The 19082-nt window shown below is 34.1% G+C and overlaps 1 protein-coding gene across 2 annotated transcripts in view; it reads right to left on the minus strand.

Annotated features, from left to right (window-relative positions):
* AGMO (alkylglycerol monooxygenase) overlaps window positions 1-19082 on the minus strand; it is a 340224-nt gene that overhangs the window by 212080 nt on the left and 109062 nt on the right. The window lies entirely within an intron of this gene.

Consider the following 19082-nt stretch of genomic DNA (forward strand, 5'->3'; position numbering starts at 1 on the left):
AAATTAAATCTTTTAATTTTCCATGCATGGAGACTGAACAGTGAACTTAAGAGTGGAAATATTGGGTTATGGGTCTTGTGTTTTTTTTTTTTTTATAAGAGAGAGTGCACAGAGGGGAGCATCAGAGTGGGAGGAGGGGGAAAGAGGAAGGGAAGAAGAACAGAGCTTGATTTAGATCTCAGGACCCTGGGATCACGACTTGAGCCAAAACAAAAGTCAGATGCTTAACAAACCGAGCCACCCAGGTGCCCCTGGTTATTTGGGTTATTTGCCTTTACAACTGCCATAAACTAGTAGTTAAAATGTTAAAATACCTGGCACATAGTAGAATAATTTGTTAGATTTGATGAAAATCATGGAGATATATATATATATATTCCCTCCCCCTGTCAATCTGGGTGGACTTCTCTGCCATTCATTGAGGAAATGAAAACTCTTTGGACAGTCTGTGTAGGGACAAAAAGAATTTTGGTAAATAAATAATAGCTCAGATATAAGAAGGACTTAATTCTGTGAAAAGGGAAAAATTATGAAGAGAATTATGAATAAAGGGCCCCATCATAAGTCATTGTTGTTAAAAGTTGTATACTTTCAAGGGGGGGGCAAGTATTTTCATAAGCCATAAATTTATATATAATTTGATCCTGATTGGTTGACATTTTAATTATTCCTAGTAATGACCCATTATTCCTAGTAATGACCCTATATTTTCACCCAAGCAATTAAGGAAATTGCTCTTATACAAATGAAAACTACTTTTTTTTTTTTTTTGAAAACTACTTCACCAGAATGACCTCTAACTTTCCAGGTACAATCTTTGAAATAACCTAGAACCTTAATCTCTGATTCATTGACTGGTTTATACAGCTATAAATAAGAGATATACTAAGAATCCTGTGGGACTTGGTATCTTGAGATATTGTACAGAAGTTTATTAAGAGGTAATAAATTTGTTGAATCTCCCAAATCTTTAAAATCTCCTTACAGAGTGAGACCCTGAAATAATTCAAACACCATCTTCTCTTTAGAACATACCCATTATTAAAATTTCAGGACCTATTAATTATAGACTTTAAAAAAAATTGTTGCACTTTTAAGGATGTGCTTTAAAAACTCATCATACTGCATCCATATTGAGATCAGAGGGAATGAGCTAATCAAATGAGGCTCAATTAGAGAGTAATAACACATATTTAAATTACTTCCTATAACTCCCACAGAAGCTAAATAGTGGAACAAAGAATCCGCAAAGGTGGAGGTTAAAGACCTATCTCTTTAGTTGTTTTAAAAGCATTTACTTCCTATCACAAACTGTGTGTAACACAAGCCTTCGTTCAATGAAGTACAGCTGTATAAACAGGGTACAGTAACTGGATCCTACTGCCTTACTTCTGTCACTTTTCAAAACTAGGAAAAACAAGAAAAAAATATAAGATTTTTTTCCCACTGTTTACGCACTTTACTTGAAGTAAATCATTTTCCAAGTGGTTATAAAAATGCATTTTATAGAAAACTGTTTCAATAGTTCTTTTATAAACAAAATGAAAATATAATAATAACACATTTACAAATATGTTCACTTTCCCTAATATTTTAATTGATCAATTATCTGTTCTAAGGAATAAAAACAAATATTAAAGAGGAAAAAATGATATTTTAAGAACAAAAGTCTATCAAATAACTAATGTAATTACAAGTTGTAGCCTATAACAATTTTATTTTTCTATAAGAGAATTACTGATTTTTACAAGCATTTGGTATGTTATTATGGCTTTTCAATGATATAGTTAGAAACAGTTATGCTGTCTACCAGTATTAAAACATATATTTGCAGAAGTGTATTTTATTAATACATTGACTAATCATTCAATTTGGTCAAAATTAAATGTAATATATGTGTTTGTGTGTGTTATATTGTTGAGTTTGTTAACTGTTTCTATATTTTTTTAAAACTGAAGTGCATCTTACAGGCAATGAAACTTATCCCTTAAAGTAGTGGGTAATATGAGTTTTTACCAAACAAATATAGGTGCATAATCATAATTAAGATACAGAATAGTTTTGACCAACAAAAAAAATTTTCATTGTACTTTGTGGTTGTGGCAAGTAGAATTAAACATGGCTCCCTGTTCAGATGATGAGTTTCTGGAACTGATAATGTAATGGGATGAAACTCTTGGGACCTTGGAGGTGAGGATGTTTTGAATGTAGCAGAAAAATGAATCACTGGGATCCAGAGGATTGCCTATGGAGGTAGCTTCTAAGATGGCCCCCAATGATTCCTGCCCTTGTAGGATGTTCATCTCTTGTGTAATCCCTCTTTTCGATCATAGGCTAGATTTAATAATTCCCATCCAATGAATATAATTTTGGCAAAGGTGATGGGATGTCATTTCTGATATCAGGTTGTAAAAAGAGGCTTAAGTCTTGGGTACTCTCTCATACTCTCATATGCTCTGAGGAAAGTTAGCTGCCATGTTGTGAACTGCCTTTTGGAAAAGCATATATAGTAGGGAATTAGGAGAGGCCTCAAGTTAACCGGTGAGGAACTAAGCATCTCAGATCAATCTACAAGGAACTGAATCCTGCCAACAACCATGTAAGTGAGTTTGGAAGCAGATCTTCTCCTAGCTGATCCTTCATATAACACTGCAGCTAGCAGACAGCTTAACTACTTAACTACAACCTCATGAAAGATCATGAGCCAGAAGCACTCAACGAAGCTGTGCCCAGATTCCAGACCCACAGAGACTGTGAGATAAACCACTAATGTGTTACAAAGAAGTATATAATATAGTAGTCAATCCTCTTTGGCCTCATTCTCCCAGTATCTTGCATCCAATGATTTGAATTCTTTCCTATAGTTTTGCCTTTTTGAGAATGTCGTATAAATGAATTATGGTATTTAGCCTTTTGTGTCTGGTTTCTTTCACTTAGCATAATGCATTGCAGATTTCTCCATTTTGCTATATTTATCAGTAGTTTGTTCCTTTTTTTTTTTTTTTGCCAAATAGTATTCCATTTCCATGGTCACATCACACTTATTGTTTTGTTTTTATTCATTCAGTAGCTGGAGAACATTTTAGTTGCTTCCAGTTTGGGGCAACTACAAATAAAGCACCTATAAACATTCTCATATAGTTTTTCTCTGAACGTAAGTTTCATTTCACTTGGACAAATACCTAGGAGTGAGATTACTGAGCTGTATGGTATTTTTACATTTAGCTTCTAAAGAAAGAGTCAAACCATTTCCCAAAATGGCTGTGCCTTTTGTATTATCACAAGGATTGTATGAGAGTTACATTTGCTCCACATTTCTGGCAACACTTGACATTATTAATTTTATTTTTAATTCATTTATTTCATACATTTTAATATCTATGTAATTGTGTCACATTGAAGTTTTAATTTTCATTGACATAATGGCTAATGACTATGATTATCTTTCCATGTAGTCATTTGCCATCTGTATATGTCTTTTGAACTATTTATTCAAAATTTGTGCCCATGTTTTAATTGAGTTTTTCTTATTTTTGAGCTTTCAGAAATCTTATATAATCTTCATACAAGTCCTTTATTAGATATGTGATTTGCAAACATTTTCTCCTTGACTCTTCATTTTTTAAGTTTTATGATGAAAAAAAGTCTTAATTTTGATTAAACACAATATAAATACTTGAGAGTTTTATTAAAGGATATTTTTAACATATATAACAAAGAACAGTGTTACTTTGGGGAAAATTTTCAGAATGATGAGAAATTTGTGTCTGGAAGCTAACAAAGTCTATGTGTGTTATACATCTAAAATGTATCTAAATAAATATTTTGTCTAAATAAGTGTCTTGTCTCTATGGATGGAGAGAATAACCCTGTAGGTTAATCTGAGCCATAAACATAGGTCTACAAGAAATTTTAACAGGTACAGGATAGCTATTTAATCTTCATTAGTGGACAGGCCAGAAAGTCTTGGGGCATCTTTGGGGAGTGATGATGTTGCCTTCTCTCATAATTTGGAAAGCCCTCAAGTTATGAATGCAGAGATGTAAGAGGCATATTTGTAAAATGTTAGTGATGCTTGGCACCAAGAAAGGGGTGATAGTAACACCTTATGCAACATTAGTATTTATGTTGACTATAGAACATGAGAACTGCAAAGAGTCTCACAGAACTGTTTAGTTTAATTTTTTAATTTTATTAATAATAAAAATGAGGGGACTCCTGGGTGGCTCAGCGGTTTAGCGTTTGCCTTTGGCCCAGGGTGTGATCCTGGAGTCCTGGGATTGAGTCCCACATGGGGCTCCCTGCATGGAGCCTGCTTCTCTCTCTGCATATGTCTTTGTCTCTCTCTCTCTCTCTCTCTCTCTCTCTCTCTGTATCTCATGAATAAATAAATAAAATCTTTTAAAATTTTTTAAAAATGAAATTGAGAGAGTGAAGGGAAAAATTGTTTCACTAAAGGAAAGAATTCTTTTTCCTTCTCTTTCAGCAGCAATTTATTTAATATATTCACATCCTTCTTGGATTTTTTTTTTCTCTTTCAGAAATGGTGATACTTGGGTCCAAGTTTTCTCTGGGTCTTAGATGATAATTTCCAATAAGTTCAGGACATTAAGGAGTTCAATGTGCACTATTAAATGCTGACGTTGAATAGGGACAACTACCTATTCCCTTTGACAAGAAATCTAACGCTATAAACCACTTCTCCTTTTTAAAAATGAAAACAATTGTCACTTTGAATTTGAATATGCCAGATATAAGTGAATCCTTCAAAAGTTTGTACAATCTCTTCCCAACAGATAAGCAGGATTGATAAATTATTTCAAGAAATTTGAGTTAAGCAAACAGAAAGTAAAAGATTCAAGCTATTAAACTAAAGTCTAATCGGAAAATATTATAGCCAGTGAATAACAATGAACATACTCTCACTTAACTTCCTATTCTCTACTCATTGAATGAATTACCAGCATCATCAATTTTATCAACACAACTTCATGCTCTTGCTATAGCAGCAAATGAAATTGTGCTGATAAAATTGATGACAATATCAATTCATTCATCGAGACTAATATTTGTTGTATCTTATTCTAATCTGTCCTTTGCCCAATTAATAAAAATACAAATTACTAAGTATATCTAAAAATGTCAAATCAATGAGGAAAAATGAACAAGTTGGCTGGACCTCCACAATTCTTGATCAACACGTTTGCACATATCTAGATGTTCAGCATCACAGAAACTGTTCATATATAGAATTGACCAGATTTTTCTCTTCTTATCTGAATGTTTGGCAACATGTAGATACTAAATTATTTCTTTAGAGGAACTAACTTTATGGCACTAAAATTGTCACAAACACTAAATAGTCATTCTAAACTTTCTAGGAATCACAACTTCAATATGTTTTTAAAAATTTATATTCAATGGAAGCTTTTAAATTCAATCACGTAAGTTTTTAGAATGAGCGTTCTCGATTTCTGTGTTTATATTCTTTTAAAATTTAAACAAAGCAAAAAAGAAGCAGATATAGCTTTTCAGTATGAAGTAAAAAATAATCCATTAGGATTTATATTATTTTTCCAATCTAAACTTCTTTTCTATACAATGCATAAGCAAAAATGTAAAGCTTATTATTGAGTTATTTGAACAAAACGGTAAAATTAATCAAAATCATATTGATAAGTGTGTTATTATGACCTACCATATTCACTTGCATTACAAATGAGAAATATAATTTTAAAATTTTAGAATTTTCATATGTCCACATTTATATCAGTTGTATTCCTTTAAAGCCATTTGGGAAGGTCTAAAAATTAAGATTAAACCTAATAAGATTACATTTAAATTGTAAATTTTTTAAAAATAAAGACTTATTTAGCACTACTCTATCAAATCTCTACTATGTACAAATATTTGTTTAGGTATTCTAATATAAAAAAACAAAATAGAAAAAAATTCCTCAAAGAAACTACAGCCAAAAAGAAATTTTTAACAAGGTATAGAAAAAACTGAGTGGTCCAGGAAAGTTTTATGTACCTTAAGATAAATATAATTCTATGTGAAGTGCATATGTTCTGCATCACTTTGTAGTCAATATTCTATAAAAACTTCTTAAAGATTATTATAACCAGGGCTTCTGTAGAACTTAAGAAGATATTATCTTCCCTCCTTTTAAGTGACTGACCACTTTCCTAACTTCCTTTATTGTCTATTTTCAAAATTTCCTGGAAATGAGATTTCAGAGTATCTCATGCAATTCAGCTTTTGATCATTGCATATTTGACTCAATGGTTAGAATAGTCAGAAAAGTCCCTCCCTCTTTTTACCCAAAGTTATATATATATTAATAATATCAACAGCAATAATTATAAACACATATTAACATGTACCAGGCAATATTTAAACACATCACACGTACTAATTCATATGTTACTCACAACTACATTAGAAGATAGTAATTGTATGGTTTCCATTTTATAGAGGAAGAAATGGAGATACAATGAAATCTAATAATTTGCCTAAGGTGAGTAATTATTATTATTAGTTAATAATTTTGTTACCAGTTGCAGAAACTATATTTTTTACCCCCACTACCCCTCAGTGGGTGTTGTGACTGATTCTCAGTGATGCAGTGGGAGTAGAAATATTGTATATGATCTCAGGATGAGGTAAAGAGCAGCTGTACCTCCTCCACTCTCTCTGTTCCCCTTCAACTGCAAACAACATATAAAATATTCAGCAGAGGATGCTGGTGCCCTGGGTTCTGTATGCAAAGACAAACGAAAGATGGAAGGATCTTGGATGTCTGAATGATAGCACAGAGTAGGGTCCTCTCACTCACCCATATTTAACCAGAATGTGAGTGAGAAGTAAATCCTTATTGCATTAAATCACTGGGATTTGTGACAATTCAGTGAACTAACTCTCCTACATTCCCACTAGTAACTTTTGCTCCTAATACATGTGAATGTGATATGGAAACCATTAATGTCAGTGACCTTACTACAAACTATGTTCTCCATCACCCAGTTCTTCCTACCGACTCATTTCTACAGGGAAAGTACTTCATAGCATACTGAGGAAACTGGTTCCTATGCTTCTAAATGCAACCTCCAACTAGCGCAGCTCAAGGTAACGTTTTATTATCACTAAACTTCCAAAATGACTGCTTAAAAGTGATGGTTATAGAAAATCCAAAACATTTCCTCTGGGTTTTCCCACTCTTTCCCCTGCTACCTGGAGTCATTCCTAACTTCATTCTGATGACTTTACTGTCTATTCTGTTACAAGATTATACCCAGGGTTGCCTGAAAGTAATGCTATAAATAAGACAGCTTGATTTCAATGTATCTTTTTTCTCTAAGCTCCATCATTCTCCATTTATATTCCTCTACTCCTAGTTGGTTTGTGTATAGATATTGATGAAGACTAAGTGACCACCTAGATATGTTTAGTTCAAACTTATACTTCCTGGGGCCTAGGCCATGGACTGAGTAATATGCTACAGAATCCTGACTTATATCACTTCTGACACATGGAAAGAGCTCTTCCTCAGTAGAAAAGATATCATTAAACTAAAATTCTTAAGTAGTATACATACTGAAATTTCCAGAAATATAATAGGTCAATGAAGAGATATTTTTGGCTAAGAGAGATTCCCATACCTTTCAATCATGTGGAAAATTAGCCATGTCCATAAGGACACTATCCCTAACTGAAAATGTTGGCAGACTTAGATAAAAATCATTTGAGCAAAAGTTAACAGTATTATATTTCAAAATAACCACACATTTGACAATGCTTAAGTCTCATAAAAATTACTTATCCATTGAATAAAACCAAACTCTAGTGCTAGAGGGTCCCGGTTGTCAGGAACCACATAAAAGTCACGATTTGGGTTTTGGTAAAGTTAGTGATTTTTATTATGAGAGTCTTGGTGGCGCAGCGGTTTGGCGCCTGCCTTTGGCCCAGGGCGCGATCCTGGAGACCCGGGATCGAATCCCACGTCGGGCTCCCGGTGCATGGAGCCTGCTTCTCCCTCTGCCTGTGTCTCTGCCTCTCTCTCTTTCTCTGTGACTATCATAAATAAAATAAAAATTAAAAAAAAATTTATAAAAAAAAAAAGGCACACAACTTCATAGATTAAAAACAAGGAATTTTCCAGAGTATTTAATGATGTATATTTGGCATTCATAATAACCCAACCAGTAAAATCAGGGGTCAGAAATCATGGGAGAAGCGTTTTCTTTACGTCAGAGTTAGCTAGGTTTAGCATGCACTCTGTGACACTCCTGTGCCCCATGCTTGCCTGTTGTGAGACACGATGAGCTTCTGCTGTATTATGTTTGGAACAATGATTTTTTAAAATTATTTATTTATTTATTCATGAGAGAGAGAGAGAGAGAGGCAGAGACACAGGCAGAGGGAGAAGCAGGCTCCATGCAGGGAGCCCCAAGTGGGACTCGATACCGGGTCTCCAGGATCACATCCTGGGCTGAAGGTGGCCTGCTAAACTGTTCCAGGCTGCCCTGGAACAATGATTTATTAATTTGTGTCCACGGGTCACAGAATCTAAGAACAAATAACCTCCAAAGTTAAAAAAGAGAGCAACATAAGGAAGTGAATAGGAAAGCAAAACAACCAGGAGTTTGTCAGGAAGACAGGGATCAAGGAAAAATGGCACTGAAACCACTAGTTAGAAAGTGGTTGCAATCTGTCTTCATTCTCTCTTTGATAAACCTCATGAGTAAATTACCTGTCAACAACAACAAAAACTTACCAGTATCTCTCTGCCAATAATAAGAGCTTACTCTTGATCTTAAAATTCATCGTCACATTTTGAAACTAATTTTTACTGTGTCATAGCAAATGAGTATGGTTTTTATGTCAGAAACTTTCAATATCACTGGATATATGAGAAATACTATGGTGTCCAATGAAGGTGCCACATTGAATCAGAACTGAAGGTCCCAATTAAACAAGTCAGTGTATCCTTTGTGAATAATGTCATTCTGACTTAGATTAGCATTGTTACTGGTTTTTGAGGGCATTGTCTATATTTGATAGATTTCATTTTGTACATTGGGAACTGTTGTTCCTCACTCTGTTATTACCACTTGCTGACACAGCTTACAACTGAATGTTGTTATTTATGAGTTATTTTGCCCTTTCCTCCTCTCCTTCAAAGTACTCCTTAAATCTGAACCTATGTCTCATTTAAGAGGGAGAATGCCAAGGGCTACCTTGTCTTATTGCTACTGGAGAAAGAGGTTTATGTAATATTCTTTGACCTTTGGGCATTGAAAGATGGAAGTGGCTATGTGGGAACATATGCTGTACTATTCTAATGGGGTAACCTCCTAGTCTGCCCGTTGGATTCCCCAAATATGACCCTCTTGCTATATGACTTTCAAACCAAAATGCCATTTCCTAACTGAATTCATTGTTTTCTGCCCATAATTCCTGCTTCTGATCTTGTAATATGACTATTGTACCTTGTAATATGACTATTGTACATTTGATCATGCCTTTTTCTCCCTGCCATTTCCAGTGAGATTCCACTATTGGCTTCCCATCAATCTACTATATCACCTCCTTCCCTTCTTTCATAACCCATGCCTGCTTTCCTAGACTGAGGACCCAGTGTCTCAATACAATAAAGAAATATAATAGGGATGCCTGGGTGGCTCAGTGATTAAAGTGTCTGCCTTCAGTTTAGGGCACGATTCTGGGGTCCCAGGATTGGGTCCCACGTTGGGCTCCCTGCAGGGAGCCTGCTTCTCCCTCTGACTGTGTTTCTGCCTCTCTCTCTCTCTCTCCTTCTCCCTCTGTCTCTCTCTTTGTGTGTTTCTCATGGATAAATAAATAGAATCTTTTAAAAAAAGAAATATAATATTTACTGTGACATCTATGTGTAAGATATGCTACCCTTAGATTATTCACAATGTAGTGTAAGGGTCAGCATTAATTTATGGGCCAAATCCAGCCCACAGCCTGCTCTTTGTACAGCCACAGCCAAGAGTTGTTTTTACATATTTGTAATGATTAATGTAAAATCAGAAGAGTAAGTTTGTTATATCAAAAAAATGAAAAATTATGTAGCCTCCCTCTCCTCTTTCCTGTGTACTCTCCATTCTCAGCATTTTCACAATCCTCTGTGTGTAAGACCTGTCAAAATATTCTTAATCTCTCAAGGACCACTACCTATGTCATTTTCTAGCCCTCCTGGCCACAATTATTACAAAATCTTTATTATTCCTAGGCACCTAACATCACAAATACTCTACTATTTTGCATTCTCTTCTATATTATGGGTTTCTTAATGAGATTAATTTGTCCATCTTTGTATTTTCTACAGCACCTCATCGTGTCTTTGCAATAGTAGACACCAATATATTTTTCTTGATTCAAACCGGGTTTATCAAAAATTGGCTCATTTGAGTAGTAGTCACTACCAAGTCACACTGTTTTATTTGCTAAATAATATGTATTTTCATTAATGAAATCAATGCTTTTTAAAGTTTCCCTTTCCCTTTACACTGATACCTTCTCCCTAATTTCAATCATAACCAAACAGTCCACTTTAAAACATGATTCTTGGACCTTCCATTTCTTTAATTTGTTTTTATCTCAAATATCTTAAAAGAGCAGTTTCTTTACTTCCTTACCTCCCATTCATTAAGCTCATTCTGAATATCACTTATTTATCTCCAAAATCCTTATTGTCTCCTTCCTTGTCAAAACTGAAGACCTCTTTTAGGTGTCATTTTATTTGAACTTTCTGAAACATCCGACCACTGCATCTGTCTTGAAAACCTCTTCCTTTGCATTCCTTTCCCCTTGCTCTCATTTCTCCTCTTTCTTTTTTCAGGCCAGGAGTATTTCCCTGACCTCTTCCCCTTTACTTACATATTTAAAGGAACTAACTCATTTTTCTTTGCTCCTTGCACTTGCTGTTTTTCATGCTGTGCTGTTACCTGAAATTACTTCAAATCATTGCTTATCCAAAAGTTGATGACTTTGAAATACTTTAGTCTACAGGTCTCTTTTGACTTCTGAGTCTGAATTCCTTTGGGGGGGGGTGGAATTCCATACATATTATGCTTTGAATTTATTTCATTGTCTTGCTTTCCATCCCCTATTGTCCTTTCCTTCTTAATGGTGTCACCATCATCTTGGCCACACAAGCAAGGGAGACAATAACCCAGGAAAACTTTGAAGCAGATCTCAGTGCCTTTTGTATCCTTCTGACCTCTCTTTAGATAATTATGCAGGGCTTAGCAAATATTCAGGACAAAAATAAATATGTCTTTATAAATAAATTTTTAAAATAACTGCACATAAGCTTGTGATGTTTTCTTCTAATACACAGCAACAAACAGGCCTAAGAGTTGGTTTTATTACTCAAAGGAACATTCATACATGTGAGAAATTATGAAGAAAAAATGTTGAATGGCAAAGGTAACACAAAAAACATTATTACTTGTGAAGGTCAATAATAAAATCTAAGATATTCTTTTTTCAGATTTGACACCTTAGAAAAATTATAGGAGAGAGCACATGAAGAAACCAAAAAAAAAAAAAAACTGTATTTGATGCAGTCAGATTCTAAATAAGGTAGCTTTCATACTAAAGGACATTCTCTTTGGTCCTTTAGTATATATTAAATATTATCATTTGGTGTCTTCCTGCCTCTTTGGTCCTGAAGTGAAAATACCAAACTTGGAGCCCGTTCATCTATAATGAGGGCTGTTTTTCTATTTCTTAACTATTTGCAGAATGTCTCTGCTAGAGCTACCCCACTTGCTCATAATTAAGCTTAGCCCTCCAGAAAATTAATCTCCACTTGAAGATATATAATTTTGCTACACTCTTGAGGCTGGGAGAATACGAATATGATATATCATTTTGTCATATTTTCTTTTCAGAAGCTTCAAACAATAAAAACAAAAACAAATAAATGATAATAGCTACACAAAACTCTGAATATTTTTAGATCCCACAATAGAAAACCAAAAAGTGATTGAAACACATAGGACTATCCACGGAGTTCTCTTGTAGTATATTATTCAACTTGTTAGTAAAATCCAAAGGAAGTCAATCAAAGCTTGCATGCATCCCCTTTCTCCCTCTTTTCTGTTATTCCAAATATTTGTGGTTGTACTGTGAACTAGTCTTAATCTTACTGGTCAAATACAAAAAAACCATATTTATTATTGAAAATATTGCTCTTTTCTAAAAGTAGTATTCTATTTAAATAGAATTTCAAAAACACATTATTAGAAATACTTTATGATGTCATTAATATCAGAAACTTATTTTAAAGTTACTCTGCATGCAATGAAGATCATTTAAATTGGTTAAAGTAAGAGGACATGAATCAAAATATTATCTAAGTCTACAACTCATATTAGACATTTCTCAGTAGAGCCTAGTGCCTGTGAGTCTACAGCAATTTGCCTTGATCTCTGAACTTTGCAGTGCATTGTAAATTTGAGCAGCCACAAATCTATTAGGTAACACAACAAATTAGTATAGGTCAAAACAATGATCTTAACACATTTCTCCTAGTAATTCTCTCTTTTCCTGTGACCAGCTTGTCTGAAACCTTGTCAAATGACAAAAAAAAAAATCTCCTTGCATTTCAGAGTTGCATTAAATGATTTCCTATAATGATGTCACGTTTGATGCTACAGACCATGTGAAACAGATTAACTGTGACCAAATTAGTATTCCTTTGTAAGGCCAGCTGATGTGCACATGTAAAACATGCAACCCATACTTTGAGATGCAATTAAATGATTCTCAAACATTACACCATCAATAATTCCAATCTCATAAATATCTACCTTATAGAGATTTCTTTTTTATTTGTTTCTTAAAACAACCAACATGACAACGTAAGTAATTTCGATGCATTTTCATCCTTGAGAAACTTACTAGGAAAATGCTTTGGTGGCCTTTTTTTTTTTTTTTTTTGGTTGGATAATGCCTCACTTGTTCTTTTTAAAGAGTTCTTATATTCATGTGTTCTCGGCTGTCTTTAGGAAAGATTGATGTCTGGTGTCACTGCTAGGAAGTGCAAACTGTTCAGCCTCACTGCAATCTATGTCCTCATCCTCTTGCTCCACAGGATACCACATACTTTGGCAGCCAACATTCAGAAGGGAAGTGCTTTAATGGCAATAAGTGATGCCAATGAAACCTTTCCCACAATGCTCAAAACTTAGTGGTTGGAGGCTGAGGCACTAATGGTAGGACAAAAGAGGATAAATGGGTAAGTTAGCCAACAGGTTCTTATGCTATTTATCTAACCAATGCTGAGAGAGATTTAAAATTTCCTCTACCAGAAAACTGTTCACCAAAAATTTCATCTTAATGATAGCCTGGTAGTATCTGGATGTGTTTAACAATGTCTTGACCCTCTTTTTCCAGACATAAGAACTTAGTGATCAATTGTGTTAATAATAACAATTGTCAGTGTGCTTTTTTAGAAGTTATTTCCATAGTATAACATGTTCCAGCTATACCTCCACCCCTATGGAGAGTAGAGCAATAGGAGGGAACACTTGCAATGTAAGTAAAATGAAAGGAATTTATATAAGATGACATAAAACAGGTGTTAAAGAAACACTGAGCTCCTTACTGGGGGAAAAATGTGATACTATGGAAGCAAGACATTCAGAAGCTGCATGATCGTGGCAATGCCATTTAGAGTTCCCAATGTTCCCATCAATATGAGCAAGTTAAGGTATTGCTTTTCATGAAGAAGAATGTGGCTGCATTCACAATATCAAGCAGGACTAGAATGTGAGTTTTTCTTTTTCACAGGTGGAGTTGGATTCTGAGTGAGTTAAATAAATTACTCATTTGATTGCTTTAAGTTACAAATTAGTCAAAGCCACCAAATCCAGTGAAACCAACTAACCTCATGGTGATTTGACCTACCACCTAGGTCTTAGTATATTCATTCTTTAAGCAAATGACCTACTTCTTTGACCCATTCAATGAAATAAACATTGAATATTTTGCAAGTAAAACCATTAACCATAAGATCTTAAATTGATCCTAACAGCCATGAGTGATTTCTCTAGTAAGTTTAAGTTATGTTATGTTTTAGCTTTCTTTCTTTTTTCTTTCTTTTTTTTTTTTTTTAGTTTTTAGTTTTTGCCTAGGTCACTGCCAAGACTTTTTCAAATGTGAGTAAAATTCTATCAGGTCTTTATGCTGTTTTTGAGTTAGGAACACCAGAAAGGAGCCATTTTTAAAAGGAGTCAGGGAGACAGGGGAAATAAAGACAAAAAAAAGTTTATTGCAAGTAGTTGTGAAGAGAGGTAAAAGTAGTTAGGAAAAGAAGTAAGAAACATACATTGAAGAACAAAAATGTTTAGAGGGCTAGGCATATTTTGAAGATTATATTTGCCAACCTTAATAATGAGTTAACTCTTAGTTCTTCCTATTTTAAAGACGAGGAAATTGAGGAAAACTCAATATTTATTTATTCATGAGAGACACAGAGAGAGAGACAGAGACACAGGCAGAAGGAGAAGCAGGCTCCATGCAGGGAGTTTGACTTGGGTCTTGATTCCAGGTCTCCAGGATCACACCCTGGACCGAAGGTGGCGCTAAACCGCCAAGCCACCCGGGCTGCCCAAGGAAAAACTTTTCAAGATCATAGGTACAAAGTGGCAGAGCCAGGATTTAAATTTAGATCATTTTGGTCTCAGATCCCATACTCTTTCCTGAAGTCTGAATTTGGTAAATATGCAGCTCTGCATGAGATAGAATGCCCAGGTGAGTGATGCATAGTGCCTGCTCTGAAAAATGTGTTCTTTAGATGGAGAAGATGAAGACATTCATGTGGAAAAAAAAAATGGGAAATAGGAAACTGCTAGTGCCAGATTAGTTGTGCAAATATTGCTTATAATGGAGATCAGAGAAAGAACAATATAGCTGGTGCCAGATTGGTCAGATTAAAACACCAGAAAAGGCTAGGGATGAAACTGCCTGAATGTTAAAATAATAATTTCCTAAAAGGCTGGTGTTTAATGCATTAAGAGAATAACTTTCTCTATTAAAAATACATATAAACAATGCAAAATAATTGTTACAGTGTGTTTTCCTTTAAAACAAATTCAAAACGTGGACATTGAGATTAACTTTACTGATGTATATTTTTTACTTTTACAAAGTACTACTTGGTTCAAAAAAAGGTGAAAAATGACTTAGTTTAAAATAGTGTTTGACTTAAAAGTTAAGTAATATTTAGCAATTCATTTTATGTGCATTTTTAGGAACTATTACTAACGCTCAAAGTGAAGTCTACAAAATATAAACTATTTAATAATGTTCCATTTAAGGAAGGAAAATGGAATTCAAATATCACTTGAATAAAAAAGGACCCCTTAACACTTCATCACATCTTAAAATCCCCTTTACTCAAATTTTACAGCAAATAGTTTTAAGACCCAGACACTTAAATGAATTTTTGCTCAACTCTTTTTCCAACTTAATTTACATAACCAGGAAACTTAATTTTTCTTTAAAAAGAACCAGAAATTTTAGTAAAACGTCACAAATATTCTCTAATGAATCAGCTGAACACTTTAAATTTCTACTTCAGTTAATTAAATTTACTAAAAATACTAGTTTTTGCTCAAAATATCTGTGCTGCTTTCTTTAAAATTTCACCAAAAGTATTTATTTAAATGTATTTTTTTAAAAGAAAGAAAGGAAGGAAGGAAGGAAGGAAGGAAGGAAGGAAGGAAGGAAGGAAGGGAGGAAGGAAGAAAGTCCTTTTGTGGATTTCAAAGTGAATATTTAGATAAATGATGGGACCCCTTGATGGCTCAGTGGGTGAGCGCCTGCCTTTGGCCCAGGGCATGATCCTGGAGTCCCAGAATCGAGTCCCACACTCCCTGCATGGAGCTTTATTCTCCCTCTGCCTATGTATCTGCCTCTCTCTCTCTCTCTGTTTCTCATGAATAAATAAATAAAATCTTTTAAAAAATATTTACATAAATGAGATTGTTAATCTTGGTTACTCTATTCACAACCATATACACACTCTCTCTATTCTATTCACACTCTCTCTCTCTAACACACACACATACACACAAAGCAAATACAATATCTGATATTATCATCAATGAATTAAACTATTGGTCTCTATACCATTTAGCAATGAAATGTGCTCTTACCAATAAAATGAACATGAATATATGTTACTTCCTTTGGTTTTACTGAAAGGCTGATACACTTTTTTAATAGAACCAACTCTTTTGGCAAATTTCTTACTTTTATTTGAAATAGATGCTTAAGAATCAAAACTTAAAATACTGATAAGAAAAATTAAACAAATGCTATTATGCATTACTTTGGAAGGGGCAAAAATAAAATTAGAACTGAAATAAAGAAAAAAATTCTTTAATAGATAATGTTAACTGTTATGTTATTCAATTACAATGTTTTATTTCAGTGAGAAATGAAGCTAAATATGTCAGGAATATTGTCTAGCATCATACTTTACTAAAGCAAAATAAATTTCCACAAAGGATGTTTTAGTCAAACCTCTCATCTCTTTTCATCTAGAATTTTAGCTGGGCTTTTGTAGCCTGTTTGTTAGGGAAAGCAAGCAATTCTGTAGAGGATTATACATATTTTTAATGGTAAATAAACCCTATGTTTATAGGGTTTATAAAATAATAAAATTATTTTCACTGTAATGGAAACTATAAATTTCAAAGAAGACAATGTTTATAATGTATTGCCTATATTTTAAAAAGGTTAGAGTAATTCACATAATCTTCCTAAAATAGGTGATGAGGAGTTGTGGATACTGGTTAATTGAGAAATGCAACTTATGATATAAATGATCACTTTTCAAAAATTTAGAGTTGACATTGGCCACATGAAACAATATTGAAATAATTAAATATTTCTCTCTTGTTTCAGGAAGTTCCTTCCTCCCTCCCTTCCTTCCTTCCTTCCTTCCCTCCTTCTTCCCCAGGGACCTCCTAGGGACCTCCTCCTGTGTAACCACTGACCTCTTGGAGCTATTTTCTTAGGGATAATTAAAATGGAATATTTTCATTTTCAAAGACGGTTTGTGGACAGAGTTAACACTCTAATCTAGAATGAAGAAATAAAGATGTTTCTAATAATGCAAAAGGCACAAGATTTTATTTTTTCAATTTTTTTAAGATTTTATTTATTTAATCAAGAGAGAGAGAGAGAGAGAGAGAGGCAGAGGCACAGGCAGAAGGAGAAGCAGGCTCCATGCCGGGAGCCCGATGCGGGACTCGATCCCGGGACCCCAGGATCGCGCCCTGGGCCAAAGGCAGGCGCTAAACCGCTGAGCCACCCAGGGACCCCCAAGGCACAAGATTTTTAAGGCCTTGAGTTCTAGTATAAACTAACCCAAGTCATTGCATTTCTTTTATTGGAATATATGTATACATTCAAATATACATAATATTCATATATACATAGTGTATATATTCAGTTTCTTCATTAGAGAAATAATGGTATTTTGGAAAATGTTTGTAGAAATGCATTGTATCAATAGGACTTCCTATTCAGTTGCACAAACACTCTCATGCCTAGGAATAGGCTGGCTCCTCTTTGGTATGGAATAGTTGCTCCAATGATATTAGCCAGTAAAATTTTATTTCTTTGAGAAACTGAAAATCTGAATAAGGGAAAAAGGAGAGAGAGAGAGAGAGAGAGAGAGAGAGAGAGAGAGAGAGAAAGAAAGAAAGAAAGAAAGAAAGAAAGAAGAAAGAAATGAGAGAGGGATAAGGAAAGAAAGAAGAAAGGAAGAAAATAAAGAAGAGAAAGAAAAAAAGAGATGTAACTGAATAGTAACAAGTATTAAATCTTATAAAGTTATTATAGTGTTATTATCTAAGAATTCATATCATGGCTCCTAATTTTTCACTATGTTAAAGATTAATATCCTACTTAATTTTATAAATGGATCTCATACTTTTGCTGTATCAGAAACAAAAGTTAAATTATGTCTTTTTTCATTTGATGTATATTCCAATTTGCATAAAACTTGTATGGAATATCATCTTCTTTTCTTCTCCCAGTCATTAAATATTCTGGTTCACCAGCTCCTTATCTCACCTGGATGATAGTTCTAGGGTATTCTTATTTCTTAATATACCTTCTTCTCATGTGCTTTTTTGGAGTGTCTATATAGCATATGTGTGTCACCTAGGCTCTGCACTTGTCTCTTTATTCTTCTTGCTGCAATATATGTAAGCCATGGACATTATCAAATTTTCACATAGAGAAGAAAAGTGGAGATGCAGAGTGAATAACTTGCTCAAGGGCACAAAGCAATTTGGTGACAAATCTGGACTAATACTACATATAATCATCTCTTACATAGGTATAATTATTTATAGTGATCCATATGCTTCACCGTACTTTGCATATTGTATTCATACTCTCAACAAATCAGCCTCCAGAATTTCGTTTCTGTGTCTTTCTCATATATCACACTGGATGTGGATGACATTTTTTAATATTTACCTTTTATCTCTCTGCCTGGACAATTCAAGCTCAATACTTTGTCAGTAGAATAAAATTCTATTAGAAGACAACATTCTAAAAAAAAAAAAAAAAGACGACAACATTCCAGTCATCTCAATCTCAATTCAATTCGTTGCAATAAACATTTTCTGTGCATTCTCTATTTGTAAAACATTGTGTCCCTCATACACTAAAAATAAGTGTAAATGGATCAAAGACCTAAATGTAAGAGCTAAAACTAAACAACTTTTTTTTAATTAATTAATTAAATTATTTATTTATTTATTTATTTATTTATTTATTTATTTATGATAGTCAGACAGAGAGAAAGAGAGAGGCAGGGACATAGGCAGAGGGAGAAGCAGGCTCCATGCACTGGGAGCCCTACGTGGGATTCGATCCTGGGTCTCCAGGATCACACCCTGGGCCAAAGGCAGGCGCTAAACTGCTGCGCCACCCAGGGATCCCACTAAACAACTTTTGAAAGAAAACATACGTGTATTTCTCTGTGACCTTGGTTTAGGCAATAGTCTCTTAGGTATGAT

Source organism: Nyctereutes procyonoides, unplaced genomic scaffold, assembly GCF_905146905.1.
Source record: "Nyctereutes procyonoides isolate TBG_1078 unplaced genomic scaffold, NYPRO_anot_genome, whole genome shotgun sequence".
Classification (NCBI taxonomy): Eukaryota; Metazoa; Chordata; class Mammalia; order Carnivora; family Canidae; genus Nyctereutes; species Nyctereutes procyonoides.